A 16,817-nucleotide genomic window follows, 5' to 3' on the forward strand; every position below is an offset into this window, starting at 1 on the left:
TCCATCCCCAGATTGCTACTGGTGGAGAAGATCCATTTACTGCTGCCATGTGGGGGAACATGAGCAAGGAGAGGATTCAATGTCACCGACTGCTGGCAAGATCTGTCACCGAGGAAAATCTCCACTGAGTCTCCTTTATCAAACGCATGATTCATGTCCTGCCACTACATGCATACTCAATATATCCTAGTATTACTTATGGTAAACAGGTACTAAACGCTTAAATGTGTTTTTTGAGCTGTAAACTGGATGATACGACTGTGTGGTGACGAAACAATCAGAATCAATACCGGTGTTACTATTGCCATTTCTTAAAAATCGGCATTTCATGGGTTTGAAAATGGCTCAACACGCCATCTACTGTTTTAAATCAGCCCTGGACCTGGTCAACGCTGATGTAGAGTCGACCAGTTGGAACTTATCTATGTAATGAAATTAAAAAATAACACACACAAAATAACACAAAACAAAAAAATAAAACCCATACATACACATATCATCATCACTGGCGGTCACTCGGGGTCGACTATGACTATCTTCTTTCTAGGTCCTGGTGGGTCTTCGGGTAGGCGTAGAGGCCGATCCTGGAGCCGCATATTTTGGGGCAATGTAGGCAAAGGTGTGAAGAAGTGGTTTGGGCCTTTCTGGTTACTCGCTCCTTTCTGGGTCTGTGCTTGTTTTCAGCAGTACAGTGGTGGTCATGGTTGTAGCAACCAGCACCCTCACAGACAGCCAGTCTCCATGCCTCCCTGTTTTTTGCTGCTTGTTCTCAGGTGTTAAGGTTGATGCCAAACCTTTTAATACGGGCCTTGATGTTATCTTTATATTGCTACTTTTGTCCTCCTGGGGCACAGCGTCCTGTCACAAGCTGAGAGTAAAGGATTTGTTTCGAGAGGCAAGAGTCAGACATGCGGAGGACATGACCAGTCCATCTCAGCTGTTGTTGTGCGATGGTGGCAGTTATAGTAGGCATGTTGGCCTCCTCGAGGACACTGAAGTTGGTGTGCTTATCCTCCCAGCTGGTCTTAAGGATCTTCCTGAGGCATCGCTGCTGGTATGGCTCAAGTGCCTTCAGGTGCCTGCTATATGTGGTCCAGGTTTCTGACCCATTAAGTAGGGTGGGCACTGGGCAGCACTACTGCTTTGTACACCAGAATTTTTGTTCTGGCCTGAAGGTTGCGGTTTTCAAAAACCCTTTTACTCAATCTTGAGAATGGCCGGCTGGCACAACTGAGACGAAGGTGTATTTCAATATCAATGTTGGCTTTGGAGGAGAGCAGCCTGCCAGGATATGGGAAGTGTTCCACGTTTTCAAGTCTGGTGTTGTCTACAGAGATGGATGGGGGCAGAGCAGGCATATTTCTGTTGGGTGGGGGTTGGTGGAGGATATGGGTCTTTCTTTATGTTAATGGCTGGCCAAGTTTCTTGCATGTACTTCCTCTTCTATGAGGGACACTAAGGCGTTGTCATCGGCGTATTGCAGCTCAATGGCGGATGTGATGGTGGTTTTACCTTTAGCCCTGAATCTGTTAATGTTCACAAGATTCCCATCAGTTCTGCACATCCACACTGTTTTGGTTTCTTCCTTAAAAATTAAGATAAGAACTGGAACCCCAATTAAATAAGATCTGGTTTCAATTAGTGGAATTGGCACCCGAACTAGGATGAGGAGACACATCAATGCATGTCACTATTGTAAGCTGGCAGGCCGCAGTGCAGTTTCCCCCACACCAATTCAGAACTTGTTGCTCTAGGGCATCCCAGAGGTTGACAACAGCATGGGGAACTGGTTAATACTAAGTCAGATGTACAATAGCAGGAGGGCAGGAAGCAACGGGAGTTTCAGCTGAATGGGAGGAGGACAGGATGCCATGGGGAGCTGGGGCCCAGAGGAAGCAGGCCTGGGCCTCTGTGAAGGAACTCTTTCAGACTGCAGAAATAAGCAGGGATATGTGGGAGATGCGGAGCCCCTATATATGGAGTGACAGAGACACTCAAATGCAGTTTGGGGCACTTAGAGCCAGACATGTGTCAAGTGGAGACACTTGGTTTTTTTGCTGTCGTCAGGCAACAAATGAACAAAAACATGTGAACAAAAGCTGGACCAGAACTTGCTTTATTTACTCTGTATATTTTTATGCAGCCAACATCATATCATTGGACCCAGAGTGCTGTAAAAACCTACACAGTGTTTGTGCACAAAAAAGCAACCCTAAAAATATTTTGTCAGTTGCTGTTCATACTCTGGTCAGTTGGCCCCATGTCTGTGTTATGCCAGTCAGCTGGGGGAGAAAGACAAGAGTGAGCAAAAAAGACAGACCCGACTGACAAGACACCACACCAAACTAAAACCCTGGGCCTTTACTGGGATCACCTTTGGTGCGAAAGGGCCCGTGGCTCAAAATCATTGGAAATTTGAACTGATTATGGCACAGAGATCTTCCTAGGCACACGTATGGCGTTTCTTCATCAATGTGAAAGGGTATAACAGAATACCCGCATTCATGTCTTTAATGTAATGTGTCAAACACTAAATATCAAACTCGTGATGCAGCCAATGAAAACGACTATTTCTGTTCTGTCTGCAACATTAAAGACAACTTTGCAGTCTGGCAGTCATACACTCCTCTCAATTCTAAATGTTGAGACTAAAAAAACAGTTTAAAAAATGACAAAGATTCCGACTTAAGAAATGGTTGTGTAAACGGATTTATGTGTTCACAGGTCTCGGAGTAAGGTTGAAGTTAAGGGGAGGCATACCCCTGTTACAGCACCGAGACTTCTGAGCAGTCTCCTGATTTATTAACACATGTAAGCTGCTTAACATCCGCTTTTCAAAAGGCATAACTTCTCCACTTTCATCACAAATAGAGAAGAGAAAAGACATGACTCTTTTTTTTTAGGGCGTTGTTCCTTATCCGATGCAAGGGTGTAAGGACAGGATGTTGTATTGTTGTAAAGCCCCCTGAGGCACATTTGTAATTTGTGATGATGGGACATTATTACAAGGACATTACAAATAAAAGTGACTTGACTTGAGAAAGATGGGAAATTCTTAGCTTTCATAATAAGACTGTGAGTCACAAAGCTGCAGAAATGTTGAAAGACAAGTTAGCAAGACAGCCTATCAACCCTGCACAATCTACAAAAGATCCTTTCAGCCAACAGTTCTGCCAATATCTCTTTCTTTTTCATTTTTTTGGACCCCCCCCCTTTTTTTTTCTCCCCAATTGTACTTGGCCAATTACCCCATTTAGATTACATAATAAAATAATGTCAGCATATCATCCAATTTAAATAAGTGTAAATAGCACCAGAGCACCGAGACGCTATTTGCTTGGCAGTGCAGTTGGAGGTGCATTTCACCCTTTGCGGGTTTCTTCTTGTCTTGTTTGTGCAGGTTTAGCAGCTGCAAAACCTGCAAAATCCTTCTGTGAATTTGCCAGTGAGAGTTCTGTCAGATGACTGTTATTTGGGGTGCTTTAACTGTGCACTCTCTCTCATGCCTCTCGGCACCAGTTGTGTAACTTCAGTGACGTTGTTGGTCACCTGATCCAGTGGCCCAATCGTGTCAAACTGATCACTCAGTCAGCCACGCCAACATGGTCACTCAGTTAGTCAGTCAGGGACCATTGCGTTTGTAGGGCCGGCCTGCCAGCTGGTCCAGCCAAAAACAAGACAGGTGGAGAATGTGGGAGGACATGATCACATGAGGACTGTTGCTGCAATGTTCAAACAACAACAGGAAGTTGGAAGAGCAGCCGTACTATAGAATGATTATTCAAAGAATCAATGTACACCCAGGTCTTAGAGAGAGAAAATGAACCACTTCACACCTTTTTTCCCCCCTTTTCTCCCCAGTTGTATCTGGCCAATTACCCCACTCTTACTAGCCGTCCCGGTCTCTGCTCCACCCCCTCTGCCGATCCAGGGAGGGCTGCAGACTACCACATGCCTCCTCCGATATATGTGGAGTCACCAGCCGCTTCTTTTCACCTGACAGTGAGGAATTTCACCAGGGGTACGTAGCACATCGGAGGATCACGATATTTCCCCCAGTTCCCCCTCCCCCCCGAACAGGTGCCCCGACCGACCAGAGGAGGCGCTAGTGCAGCAACCAGGACACATACCCACATACAGCTTCCCACCCGCAGATATTGCCAATTGTGTCTGTAGGGACGCCCGACCAAGCCGGAGGCAACACGGAGATTCAATCTGGCGATCCCCGTGTTGGCAGGCAACGGAATAGACCGCTAAACTACATGGACGCCCCGTCATGTCACATCATGTAAATACTTGAACCCAAAGAGATTAAGTGATTCCTTCTTGTAATCAGGTTGTTGGTTACCATGTAAAAGTACTGACTGTAGCTGCTGTGTAGAGTTGACGGGATAACGCAATAACACAACTGCATGCTTTATACATCCTCTAAATGTACGATAAACAGCAAAACCCTGGACTTATATAGTCCCCCGCTGTGTGAAATGGGGTCATGTTGGAGTCAATGTTCTGTGAAAGTTGTACATCTTGAGTTTGCAAGTTATTTATGGAAACATAACCAAACAAAGATAGTTTGATCAAAGCCATAAAATTGCCGTATCTGTGCCATGTATGTGTGATGCAAGATGGTTTTACAGCAGCATGTGAGCCAATCACAAGGAACCTAGCTGCGCCTATTTCACAGCCAGCATGTGTCTGATACAGGACATTCGTTTGTAAACCCTTATGAGCGAGATCACACTTAAAATGTCTGGAAAACTGAACCATCAATCTAGAAGTAAGGGCTACTTCCTGTCAGCAGATGATCAGATCAACAGACAGTGGCATAATAGTTACCAGAGCTCCAGAATGATGAGTAAATAAATAAAACGTTTGGAGATGCAATCGTCTACAATAAAAGAACAGACATCCTATATGATCTGGGAACGATAGAAAGGCCATCATCATGTGGTGCACACAAAAGTCTCGGTTTGGTACGTTTTCAGTACAGCAGGGCGAAAAGAAACAAAACATAAAATTGCTTATTTTTTCTTTCTTATTAAACAGTGCTCTACTGAACAAACTATGGCTATAGCGTTCTTAAATTAAAAAAAAGTCTGTCAATACTGCTGATAAAAAAGTAAAATTTACTTACAAGTAAATCAAAGTAAATATTCTCTCAAATAAATAAAATATAATAACATATAAAATAAATAAATAAATATAATTAAATATAAACAAACAAACAAACAAACAAAATGGATAAATAAATAAATAATAGCCCAGTGGCTGCTGGGATAGGCTCCTGCATCCCCGCAACCCCGACTGGGATATGCGGCTTGGATAATGGCTGGATGGATGATAAAACAAGCAGACATTAAGTTTCAGCATTTAGAAAATTAACCTAACTTGAACTGTACTGTACTTGGATTCACATTCACAGCTTTCAGACTCACAGTAGGACTGGGCAACAATTTGAGCTTGTATTGAGCTTGTAGCTTGTATTGAGCGTGTATTGAGCTTGTACTGAGCTTGTATTGCGCGTGTATTGAGCGTGTATTGAGCGTGTATTGAGCGTGTATTGAGCTTGTATTGAGCGTGTATTGAGCTTGTATTGAGCGTGTATTGAGTGTGTATTGAGCTTGTACTGAGCTTGTATTGAGCTTGTACTGAGCTTGTATTGAGCGTGTACTGAGCTTGTACTGAGCTTGTATTGAGCTTGTACTGAGCTTGTATTGAGCATGTATTGAGCTTGTACTGAGCTTGTATTGAGCTTGTACTGAGCTTGTACTGAGATTGTAATGAGTATTTTCATGTTTTTTCCCCCCTCCGAAAAATTAACTGTCTACGTTGTTTGCAGAAAGGGCAGATCTGCTGGCACTAAGCTCTGGTTTATCTGCGGTCACCCTTACTACAGGACTGTGCTGTGCTACATTACCGTCAACCTCTTCGTGGCGGGTGTGCACGCATGCTTAGTGGGTGGCTGAACGTACAACATCCGGCTCTTTGCAAAAGTTGCAAGGGGGGTATCTCGGAGTTTTAAATTAAATGACACACACAAAAGTTTCGCACTTGCAGTGGTTAAAACAACACCGCATGTTGCATCCGGGTGGCGTAGCGGTCTATTCCGTTGCCTACCAACATGGGGATCGCCAGTTCGAATCCCCATGTTACCTCCGGCTTGGTTGGGCATCCCTACAGACACAATTGGCCGTTTCTGTGGGTGGGAAGCCGGATGTGTGTATGTGTCCTGGTTGCTGCACTAGCACCCCCTCTGGTCGGTCGGAGGCGCCGGTTCAGGGGGGAGGGGGAACTGGGGGGAATAGCATGGTTCTCTCATGCGCTACAGCCCCCTGGTGAAACTCCTCACTGTCAGGTGAAAAGAAGCAGCTGGTGACTCCACATGTATGGGAGGAGGCATGTGATAGTCTGCAGCCCTCCCTGGATCAGCAGAGGGGGTGGAGCAGCGACCGGGATGGCTTAGAAGAGTGGAGTGATGGCCAGATACAACTGGGGAGAAATAACTGGGGGGGGGGGGGTTATAAAACAACATTGCATTCGTTTGGTATATATGAGTGCTGAACTGAAAGACCCATACCGAAAATGTTCGGTACAAGTATGTGTATTGTTACACCCCTGATGAACCACAGTTATTTATACACGGTACGGTGGGAAGCCATGAGTGTGAGAACGGGGAAAACCAGCAGCAACGTCGGGAAAACTCATTACAGAATGTACGTCTGAAAGTGGCTGAAGAGGGAGAGAGAGCGGGACAGAGGTGAGGGGAGAGGCTGCTTACTGCTTCTCTTTTTCATACATCCTGCTTTTTGCACCTCAACACACAAAAAAACAGCACTCTGGGGACAGGGGGAGCTGCTGTGTAGCTGATGGTTCCTTTTGTTTTCCTTAATTGCCCTCACAGCTGGACTGCAACCTTCCTCCCTGTTGCCACAACTCCTGCCTGCTTCTTCCAGCACTGCCGTTTCCCTGCCAAGCCCCAACCACCTCAACACAGAGGACCCAGATGGGGCCAGGGCAGGATTTAAAGTTCAAGTACTTAGGAGACATATACCCTAAATGAATTCACGAGGACCTCTGAGGGCAAATAAGGCAGAACACATGCAGATATGCAGCACAGATGACACGGCAAACTTGACAAACATTAAACCCCCCAAAGCAAAACGAGTCAGCAACTCTACCATAAAAACAAAACAACAAAGCATTTCCAGACTGGGCATCCGGGTAGTGTAGTTGTCTATTCGGTTGCCTACCAACACGGGGATCGCCAGATCGAATCCCTGTGTTACCTCTGGCTTGGTCGGGCGTCCCTACAGACACAATTGGCCGTGTCTGTGGGTGGGAAGTTGTATGTGGGTATGTGTCCTGGTTGCTGCACTAGCGCCTCCTCTGATCAGTCGGGGCGCCTGTTCGGGGGGGAGGGGGAACTGGGGGGAATAGCGTGATCCTCCCACGCGCTACGTCACCCTGGTGAAACTCCTCGCTATCAGGTGAAAAGAAGCGGCTGGTGACTCCACATGTATCGGAGGAGACGTGGTTGTCTGCAGCCCTCCCGGATTGGCAGGGTGAGTGGAGTAGTGACTGGGATGGCTTGGAAGAGTGGGTTGATTGGCCAAGTAGAACTGGGGAGAAAGGGGGGGAGGGGAAATCCCCCGTCCAAAAAAGCTTTCCAGATCCACCCAGGGGTTAATAAAATGCTAGTAAATGGTAAATGGCTGCAACAGCCACTCAAAGTGCTTTACGATGGATTAACGCCTCATATCCACCCAAGTGCACACACACACACACACACACACACACACACACACACACACACACACACACACACACACACTGATGGTGGTGTCAACCTTGAAAGGTAACAACCAGCTCATCGGGAACAGTTAGGGCTCGGTGTCTTGCTCAGCTCAGGGTCACCTCAACATTTTTGCCAGGAGGAGCCAAGGATCAAATCAGCAAGACCTCCAGGTACCAAATGTAACCCACATGATTACATGTACCCTGTGACGTATGTAAGTTCCACGAGTAGCCTCTAGGAGGCACACGAGCTACAGAGTTTAAACCATACAAACAACCGTCAACAATAGAGAAGAGAAATACGGATATTTAGAAATACGGACAACTTTGACTATGGATACTTGAATTATTGATAGTTGAACTACGGATATTTGAGCTACAGGACATTTGAACTACGACAAAAAAGATCCCTCCCACGAAGCTTCCTTGGTGAGCCGCTAGCCAAAGCTAAAAAGTAAACAGCTTTCTGTGTTCCATGTGATCATAGCCATTTACGTAGGATATCTTGATTTTATCCAAAGACAGATGATCTCCTGTTGAAGGAAGAAGGAAGACTCTTTTCTCTTGTGTTTTGTACGCTGCTGGAATCCTGGTGAGATAAGAGTTTAAAATCTTGAAATCTAAAGACTGACAATTTTCCATTGGTTGCTAAGCTAAGCTAACCCAGCTAAAACGTATATCTATGATCTTTAGCAGTTCCCATATGATTCAGAGCTTTAAAACCAGTCAGGACACCCGGTCCATAGGGTTTATTTGATGTAGGAATTTTAGACATTTTAATATAATAATATGCTTGTTGTTAAAAAAACCTGTAAGCTCCAGTTGCCACTAGCCACCGAGCCAACTCGGGCTACATGGCATCCATGGAACCCATAGCAGCCAGCTAGACGTGAATTCACGTTGATAGTGCCGCAGCCTGGCTGCGATGACATTGTTTTTAACTGTTCTTACAGCAATAGGCTGTTGTCATTCAGCCGCATATTAGTTATATGTAGGAAATGATTTAATTCTGAGAATTGACTCTAGATTTGGATATTTTTATTTTGTTTGTAATTGTTTGATAGAGATTGCAATTAATAAGGAATCTGTACAATTTTGTGCAGACTGGTTTTTTAGTACCCCGAACAACCCCCCTTGCTACACCCTTTTGGAACCCTTGGATACCCCCTTTGGATTGCCCCCATCATCGCCCTGGATTTGGATTCATCATCATCGCCTCTACATTAACCTGCCCCTGTGATTGTGGTAGGATCTGGACATTGCACCTTGCACAGATTGGAAGACTGAATCATTCCCCCTTTTCTTTTCTTTATTATTTTCTTTGAGTGCACTCATACTTTATTTTGGATTATTTTCTTTAATTTGTTAGTGTAGAATATGGCTGCATAAGTAATATATTAGAAGGGTATAAAATAGAATATAGATAGATATAGACAATAAATAGAATATTAGGAAGAACTTTTAAAAAGTATAATAGAGTAAAATATATATATATACACTACCGTTCAAAAGTTTGGGATCACCCAAACAATTTTGTGTTTTCCATGAAAAGTCACACTTATTCACCACCATATGTTGTGAAATGAATAGAAAATAGAGTCAAGACATTGACAAGGTTAGAAATAATGATTTGTATTTGAAATAAGATTTTTTTTACATCAAACTTTGCTTTCGTCAAAGAATCCTCCATTTGCAGCAATTACAGCATTGCAGACCTTTGGCATTCTAGCTGTTAATTTGTTGAGGTAATCTGGAGAAATTGCACCCCACGCTTCCAGAAGCAGCTCCCACAAGTTGGATTGGTTGGATGGGCACTTCTTTGAGCAGATTGAGTTTCTGGAGCATCACATTTGTGGGGTCAATTAAACGCTCAAAATGGCCAGAAAAAGAGAACTTTCATCTGAAACTCGACAGTCTATTCTTGTTCTTAGAAATGAAGGCTATTCCATGTGAGAAATTGCTAAGAAATTGAAGATTTCCTACACCGGTGTGTACTACTCCCTTCAGAGGACAGCACAAACAGGCTCTAACCAGAGTAGAAAAAGAAGTGGGAGGCCGCGTTGCACAACTGAGCAAGAAGATAAGTACATTAGAGTCTCTAGTTTGAGAAACAGACGCCTCACAGGTCCCCAACTGGCATCTTCATTAAATAGTACCTGTTAGAGCCTGTTTGTGCTGTCCTCTGAAGGGAGTAGTACACACCGGTGTAGGAAATCTTCAATTTCTTAGCAATTTCTCGCATGGAATAGCCTTCATTTCTAAGAACAAGAATAGACTGTCGAGTTTCAGATGAAAGTTCTCTTTTTCTGGCCATTTTGAGCGTTTAATTGACCCCACAAATGTGATGCTCCAGAAACTCAATCTGCTCAAAGAAGTGCCCATCCAACCAATCCAACTTGTGGGAGCTGCTTCTGGAAGCGTGGGATGCAATTTCTCCAGATTACCTCAACAAATTAACAGCTAGAATGCCAAAGGTCTGCAATGCTGTAATTGCTGCAAATGGAGGATTCTTTAACGAAAGCAAAGTTTAATGTAAAAAAAATCTTATTTCAAATAAAAATCATTATTTCTAACCTTGTCAATGTCTTGACTCTATTTTCTATTCATTTCACAACATATGGTGGTGAATAAGTGTGACTTTTCATGGAAAACACGAAATTGTTAGGGTGATCCCAAACTTTTGAACGGTAGTGTATATATATATATAACACATCTAATTTAGTATTGCTATTGAAATAACTTTACTTTGAACTGTTGAAATGAATTGGTTTTTTATTGTAAACTATACCCACGAGTGTGTGTGTTGTCTTTGGGGTGAGTACTAGAATCTGGTCTAGAAAAAAACCTACACCAATCTCCACTGAACTTAGACATTAGACTGTAAACTGTCCCTGCGCAAGCATAGGCCCATTCCCCTGTCGTGCAGGTTACACAGACAACCAGCTTTACCTCCCGAGCCACAGCTGCCCCAATAACAATAACATCCTCTAATGCAAAACTGCCTCCCGTGTCAAGCCAGATTGGTATTTGTGGAGGGCTGCCTAAGAAAGAGGTTGCATGCAGTCCAGATGCCTGACCACAGTTCAGTCACACATATAGCAGAGACTGGGGCATAGGGTTAAGCTGAAGCTTTCTGTGTTGATTTTCACTTTAAAAATCAGAACTAGTGGGATTCCGGCAGTGATAGCAGGGTGGAGCTGGTTCCATCCTCTACCCACGTCCACTGTTAGCCTAGGCCTATCAACCTTACAGTGAGGTCAAAGCTGTGAAAATAGAGTACAGAGAGGCTGGTGTCAGGCAGGGGTCAGGGCAGGGTGGGACCTAGCCATGGTGGCTCATAGGTCACTTGCCTCAGGCATTGGACCTGTAGAAGATGTAAACAAATATATGAGTGGGTGTCCAGTAAGTGTAGTGGTCTATTCCGTTGCCTACCAACAAGGGGATCGCCAGATCGAATCCCCGTGTTACCTCCGGCTTGGTCGGCGTCCCTACAGACACAATTGGCTGTGTCTGCGGGTGGGAAGCTGGATGTGGGTATGTGTCCTGGTTGCTGCACTAGCGCCTCCTTTGGTCAGTCGGGGGCACCTGTTCAAAGGGGAGGGGAAACTGGGGGGAATAGCGTGATCCTCCCACACGCTACGTCCCCCTGGTGAAACTCCTCACTGTCAGGTGAAAAGCAGCAGCTGGCGACTCCACATGTATCGGAGGAGACATGTGGTAGTCTGCAGCCCTCCCCGGATCAGCAGAGGTGGTGGAGCAGCGACCGGGGTGGCTCGGAAGAGTGGGGTAATTGACCAAGTACAATTGGAGAGAAAAATGGGGGGGGGGGGGGGCGAAAAAAATCCAGATATGTGAGTAAACAAAGTGTGGAAACGGGCTGGAAACATTACATGTCTTCTGATAATGGGGGGGGGGGGGGGGGGAGAAGGGCAACTTTTTTATCCCTTCAAGCTTAGGCCAAGGCTAGTCTGGTGACAAAACAACCGTACTAACTTGAAATCTCTGTATTTTCATTCACAGTAAACTCTAAATCATTACCAACGCAAACACTCGACGTCCTGAAGGAACCAGAGACATGACCGAGTTCTCATCACCAGCATCAAACAGACCAAGGGGAGAACCATTACAAACAGTCTTTCCCCCAACTTTTCTTTCAATGGGGGACAATTCTACACAGTTTTGGCACAGTGATGTATGTGCACAATAGAAATGAAGCCATTCTGCAAACCACTGCCACAGTAGCTATGTGATGGCCGTGGGGAGCGTAGCGTTTATGAAATCTGTTTCCTGCTGTTATTGATCCACGACTGAAATTCTGTTGCTTTGAGTGTGAACACAACTATAATGAGAACTGGTCAACACCAGTTCACGCTCATGAGGGGTGGTCACTGGTGGAGATACCAGATCTGCCTGAGCATCTTATGGCCACCTTGCAAGCGGTTACCATTTCCAAGCAGTTGCAATTTCACTGCGCTTGCCGAATGACAATAAAGTTCTTGAACTTGAAGCTGTTTGGACAGCTGAGGACCAAACAACTGAAGCTAACCAGCAGGTTTTGCATGGCAGTATACCATACCACTCCCCCCCCCTTTTTCTCCCCAGTTGTAGTTGGCCAATTACCCCCCCCCCCCTTCCGAGCCGTCCCGGTCTCTGCTCCACCCCCTCTGCCGATCCGGGAAGGGCTGCAGACTACCACATGCCTCCTCCCGATACATTTGGAGTCGCCAGCTGCTTCTTTTCACCTGACAGTGAGGCGTTTCACCAGGGGGACGTAAAACGTGGGAGGATCACGCTATTCCCCCAGTTCCCCCTCCCCCCGACCAGAGGAGGCGCTAGTGCAGCGACCAGGGCACATACTAACATCCGGCTTCCCACCCGCAGACACAGCCAATTGTGCTTGTAGGGACAACCGACCAAGCCGGAGGTAACACGGGGATTCGAACTGACATCCCCGTGTTGGTAGGCAACGGAATAGACCGCCACGTCACCTGGACGCCAGTACCACTTTTTTTTTTAGGGCGAGCTAGGGGAATAATTCAGGGGATTTGCGATGCATAGCCTACGGCAGCAGTTGCGCAGCACCATGAGCTTTGCATTTCGCATTGCAAATATTGTAGCGGGTGTTGTCTGTGTTAGCTTTTGAAAAACGTAAGCACACTCGCGACCATTTTCGGCTCGCTATTGCTCTGACTGTTTTGGAATTGAACAAACTATAGGATTAGGGGAGGGGCGACGTAGTCTTGCTCTCTCTAACATATACTCTCTCACCAAGACGCGCACTGGCAGTAAACTAGGAGGGCTTTTTTGAAAGGCTCATAACGAATCTCATCAATATTTATTGTAATTCACAACCCGCTCTCAAGGTAGCACCATTTGGCACCAATTGATTTAATGTGAATCGGTACTCTATAGTACTGATGTGATTCGGTGGGTACCCTAAAAGTCCAGAGTTCGGTACCTAACCCTACTCAAGACAATGTAACATTTCAGGGAAAGTGCGGGGAAGGCTGTGCTGTAATGAAAGCAGTAACAGTGCAGGGCAGCACATGTCAAGGGTCACGTCCGTCGGACGAAAGACGCCATCACATGGAGCGAGCGAACCAATCACAAGACTCCGTTGATGACGTGCTTGAATCTGCGACAGTTGCCTTGCAGGTGATTTGATAATAACTGTAATGCAAGTTCTTTTTTTCAGGAATGGCTGAAAACTGGAAAACAGCCATCTAACGACAGAAACTACAAATGAACAGCACATTCTCCAATTTTCCAAACAGTCAATGAAAAATTTTAAAATAAATAAAAATGTTTACTTTTAACAATGTTAAAATGCCATATCCTGTTACTCAACTTATCCCTGGGATTTGGCTCATTTTACCCCACAGCCACCATTTTGAGAAAAAAGAAAAAGCACTATACAAGAGTCATTACACCATATATTCCCTGAGATAACATTTAATAACATTTACTACTGCTGGACTGTCCCTGGCCCCATCCATTCCTGCACGCTATGGCATGTGTGAAAAGGTGCAAGACGGCAATGTTCCTGAATGTAGCTGCATGTGTGAATATACACTGCTCAAAAAAATAAAGGGAACACCTAAAAACACAATATAGACCTCGATGAATGAAATATTTCAGCTGAAAATCTTTATTTATTAGACAGAGGAATGTGTTTAGAGCAAAATAACCTAAGAATGATCAATGGAAATCAAAATCATTAGCCCATTAAGGTCTGGATTCAGAATCATACTCAAAATCAAAGTGGAAAATGAGAACATAGGCTGATCCAAGTTCTGTGGAAATTCTTCAAGACGATTCAAAATGAGGCTCAGTAGTGTGTGTGGCCTCCACGTGCCTGTATGCACTCCCTACAACGTCTGGGCATGCTCCTGATGAGACGACGGATGGTCTCCTGAGGGATCTCCTCCCAGACCTGGATCAGGGCATCGGTCAACTCCTGGACAGTCTGTGGTGCGACATCGTGTTGGCGGATGGTACGAGACATGATGTCCCAGAGGTGCTCGATTGGATTCAGGTCTGGGGAACGTGCAGGCCAGTCCATAGCATCAATGCCCTCGACATACAGGAACTGCTGACACACTCTGGCCACATGAGGACGAGCATTGTCATGCATGAGCAGGAACCCAGGGCCCACTGCACCAGCATATGGTCTGACAATGGGTCTGAGGATCTCATCCCGGTACCTAATGGCAGTCATGGTACCTCTGGCTAGCACGTAGAGGTCTGTGCGGCCCTCCAAGGATATGCCTCCCCAGACCATCACTGACCCACCGCCAAACCGGTCATGCTGGAGGATGTTGCAGGCAGCAGAACGTTCTCCACAGCATCTCCAGACTCTCTCACGTCTGTCACATGTGTTCAGTGTGAACCTGCTCTCATCTGTGAAGAGCACAGGGCGCCAATGGCAAATCTGCCAACCAAGATGTTCTCTGGCAAAGGTCAATCGGGCTGCACGGTGTTGGGCTGTGAGCACAGGCCCCAATTGTGGACGTCGGGCCCTCATACCATCCTCATGCATTCTGTTTCTCACTGTTTGAGCAGAAACCTGCACATTAGTGGCCTGTTGAAGGTCGTTTTGTAGGGCTCCGGCAGTGCTCCTGCTGTCCTCCTTGCACAAAGGACCAGATAGCGGTCCTGCTGCGGGGTTGTTGTCCTCCTGCGGCCCCCTCCACGTCCCCTGGTGTACTGGCCTGTCTCCTGGTACCTCCTCCATGCTCTGGACACTGTGCTGGGAGACACATCAAATCTTCTTGCCACAGCACGCATTGATGTGCCATCCTGGATGCGCTGCACTACCTGAGCAACTTCTGTAGGTTGCAGATACCGCCTCATGCCACCTAGTGGTGAGGGCACTAGCAAAATGAAAAACTAACCAAAGATCGGCCAGAAAAGATGAGGACAGGCAAATGGTCTGTGGCCACCACCTGCAAATCCATTCCTTTTATAGGGGTTGTCTTGCAAATTGTCTAATTTCCACCTGGTGGAAATTAGACAATTTACCAACAGGTGAAATTGATTCACAAATCAGTGTTGCTTCCTAACTGGACAGGTTGATATCTCAAAAGTGTGATTGACTTGGAGCTACATTGCATTGCTTATGTGTTCCCTTTATTTTTTTGAGCAGTGTATATATATATATATATATATATATATATATATATATATATATATATTTAGGAGGGATTTCTCCCCCCCGTTTTTCTCCCCAGTTGTACTTCGTCAATTACCCCACGCTTCCGAGCCGTCTCAGTCGCTGCCGATCCAGGGAAGGCGGCGGCAGACTACCACACGTCTCCTCCGATACATGTGTAGTCGCCAGCCGCTTCTTTTCACCTGATAGTGAGGGTTTTCCCCAGGGGGACGTAGCGTGCGGGAGGGTCATGCTATCCCCCCACCCCCCCAGTTCCCCCTCCCCCCAAACAGGCGCCCCGACCAACCAGAGGAGGCGCTAGTGCAGCAACCAGGACACATACCCACATACAGCTTCCCACCCACAGACACGGCCAACTGTGTCTGTAGGGATGCCCGACCAAGCCGGAGGTAACATGGGGATTCGAACTGGAGAGCCCCGTGTTAGTAGGCAACAGAATAGACCGCTATGCTACCTGGATGCCCGCATGTGTGAATATTGAAAATCACTGGTGGTTCCGGAAAGTTTATCCCAGTAATTTACCAGGAACTATGTTTGAAAAGATGTCATCATTATGTGACCATGCTTTACTGTCTTTAAAGGAAAAATATTCTCAACATTAAATAAACGAACACTCGATTTTTTTTTCTTTTTCTTTTCACTGTACTGTGAACTTCCCACTTTCAGAAAGGAGATATATAATGGTTTTTGAAGACTCAAACAATGTCGCACTGGACTGTGCTGAAGTAGGACTGTGTATTGGCGAGAATCTGGCGATAGGATACGTATCACGATACAGGGGTTGCGATTCAATATCCATCCATTCTTTATCTAAGCTGCTTATCCTACTCAGGGTTGCGGGGATGCTGGAGCCTATCCCAGCACTCATTGGGCGGCAGGTGGGGAGGCATCCTGGACATATTGCAATATATTGCTGTTTCATAGGCCTGTGTTCTTTGTTTTATGCTACCTCCTGTCTCAGTTCACGTTGTTGTGGAAGAGTCAAATGGCTGAAGATAGATGAAAACACTTATCTAGCAGTCATGGGGTTACACACAACACAACATGTTTGTCACAAACCTTTACATGTAAACAATTAAACATCAATATAGTGGTTTTGAGAATCGATACAGTATCACAAAAGATAATATCGCCATACTCGAGTGTATCGATACTTTCTTACACCCCTGTGCTGAAGGCTAGTGGGATTCAGCAATGCGGTAAGTTACTGAAGCCATCAGTGAAATCTTTGTATGAGCTTAAATGATTCCCAACAATGTATCAATGTATCAATGAGCTGTGAGTTCAAAATACTGAACATGTTCATTATAACTGCTGGTTAAGAATGTATGTGGAGTTGGACATCTTACAG

General features: G+C 45.5%; 1 protein-coding gene across 1 annotated transcript in view; it reads right to left on the reverse strand.

Annotated features, from left to right (window-relative positions):
• lrp6 (low density lipoprotein receptor-related protein 6) overlaps window positions 1-16,817 on the reverse strand; it is a 115,782-nt gene that overhangs the window by 59,332 nt on the left and 39,633 nt on the right. The gene's annotated exons all lie outside the window — the stretch shown is intronic.

This window comes from Lampris incognitus, chromosome 3 (genome assembly GCF_029633865.1).
Source record: "Lampris incognitus isolate fLamInc1 chromosome 3, fLamInc1.hap2, whole genome shotgun sequence".
Lineage (NCBI taxonomy): Eukaryota > Metazoa > Chordata > Actinopteri > Lampriformes > Lampridae > Lampris > Lampris incognitus.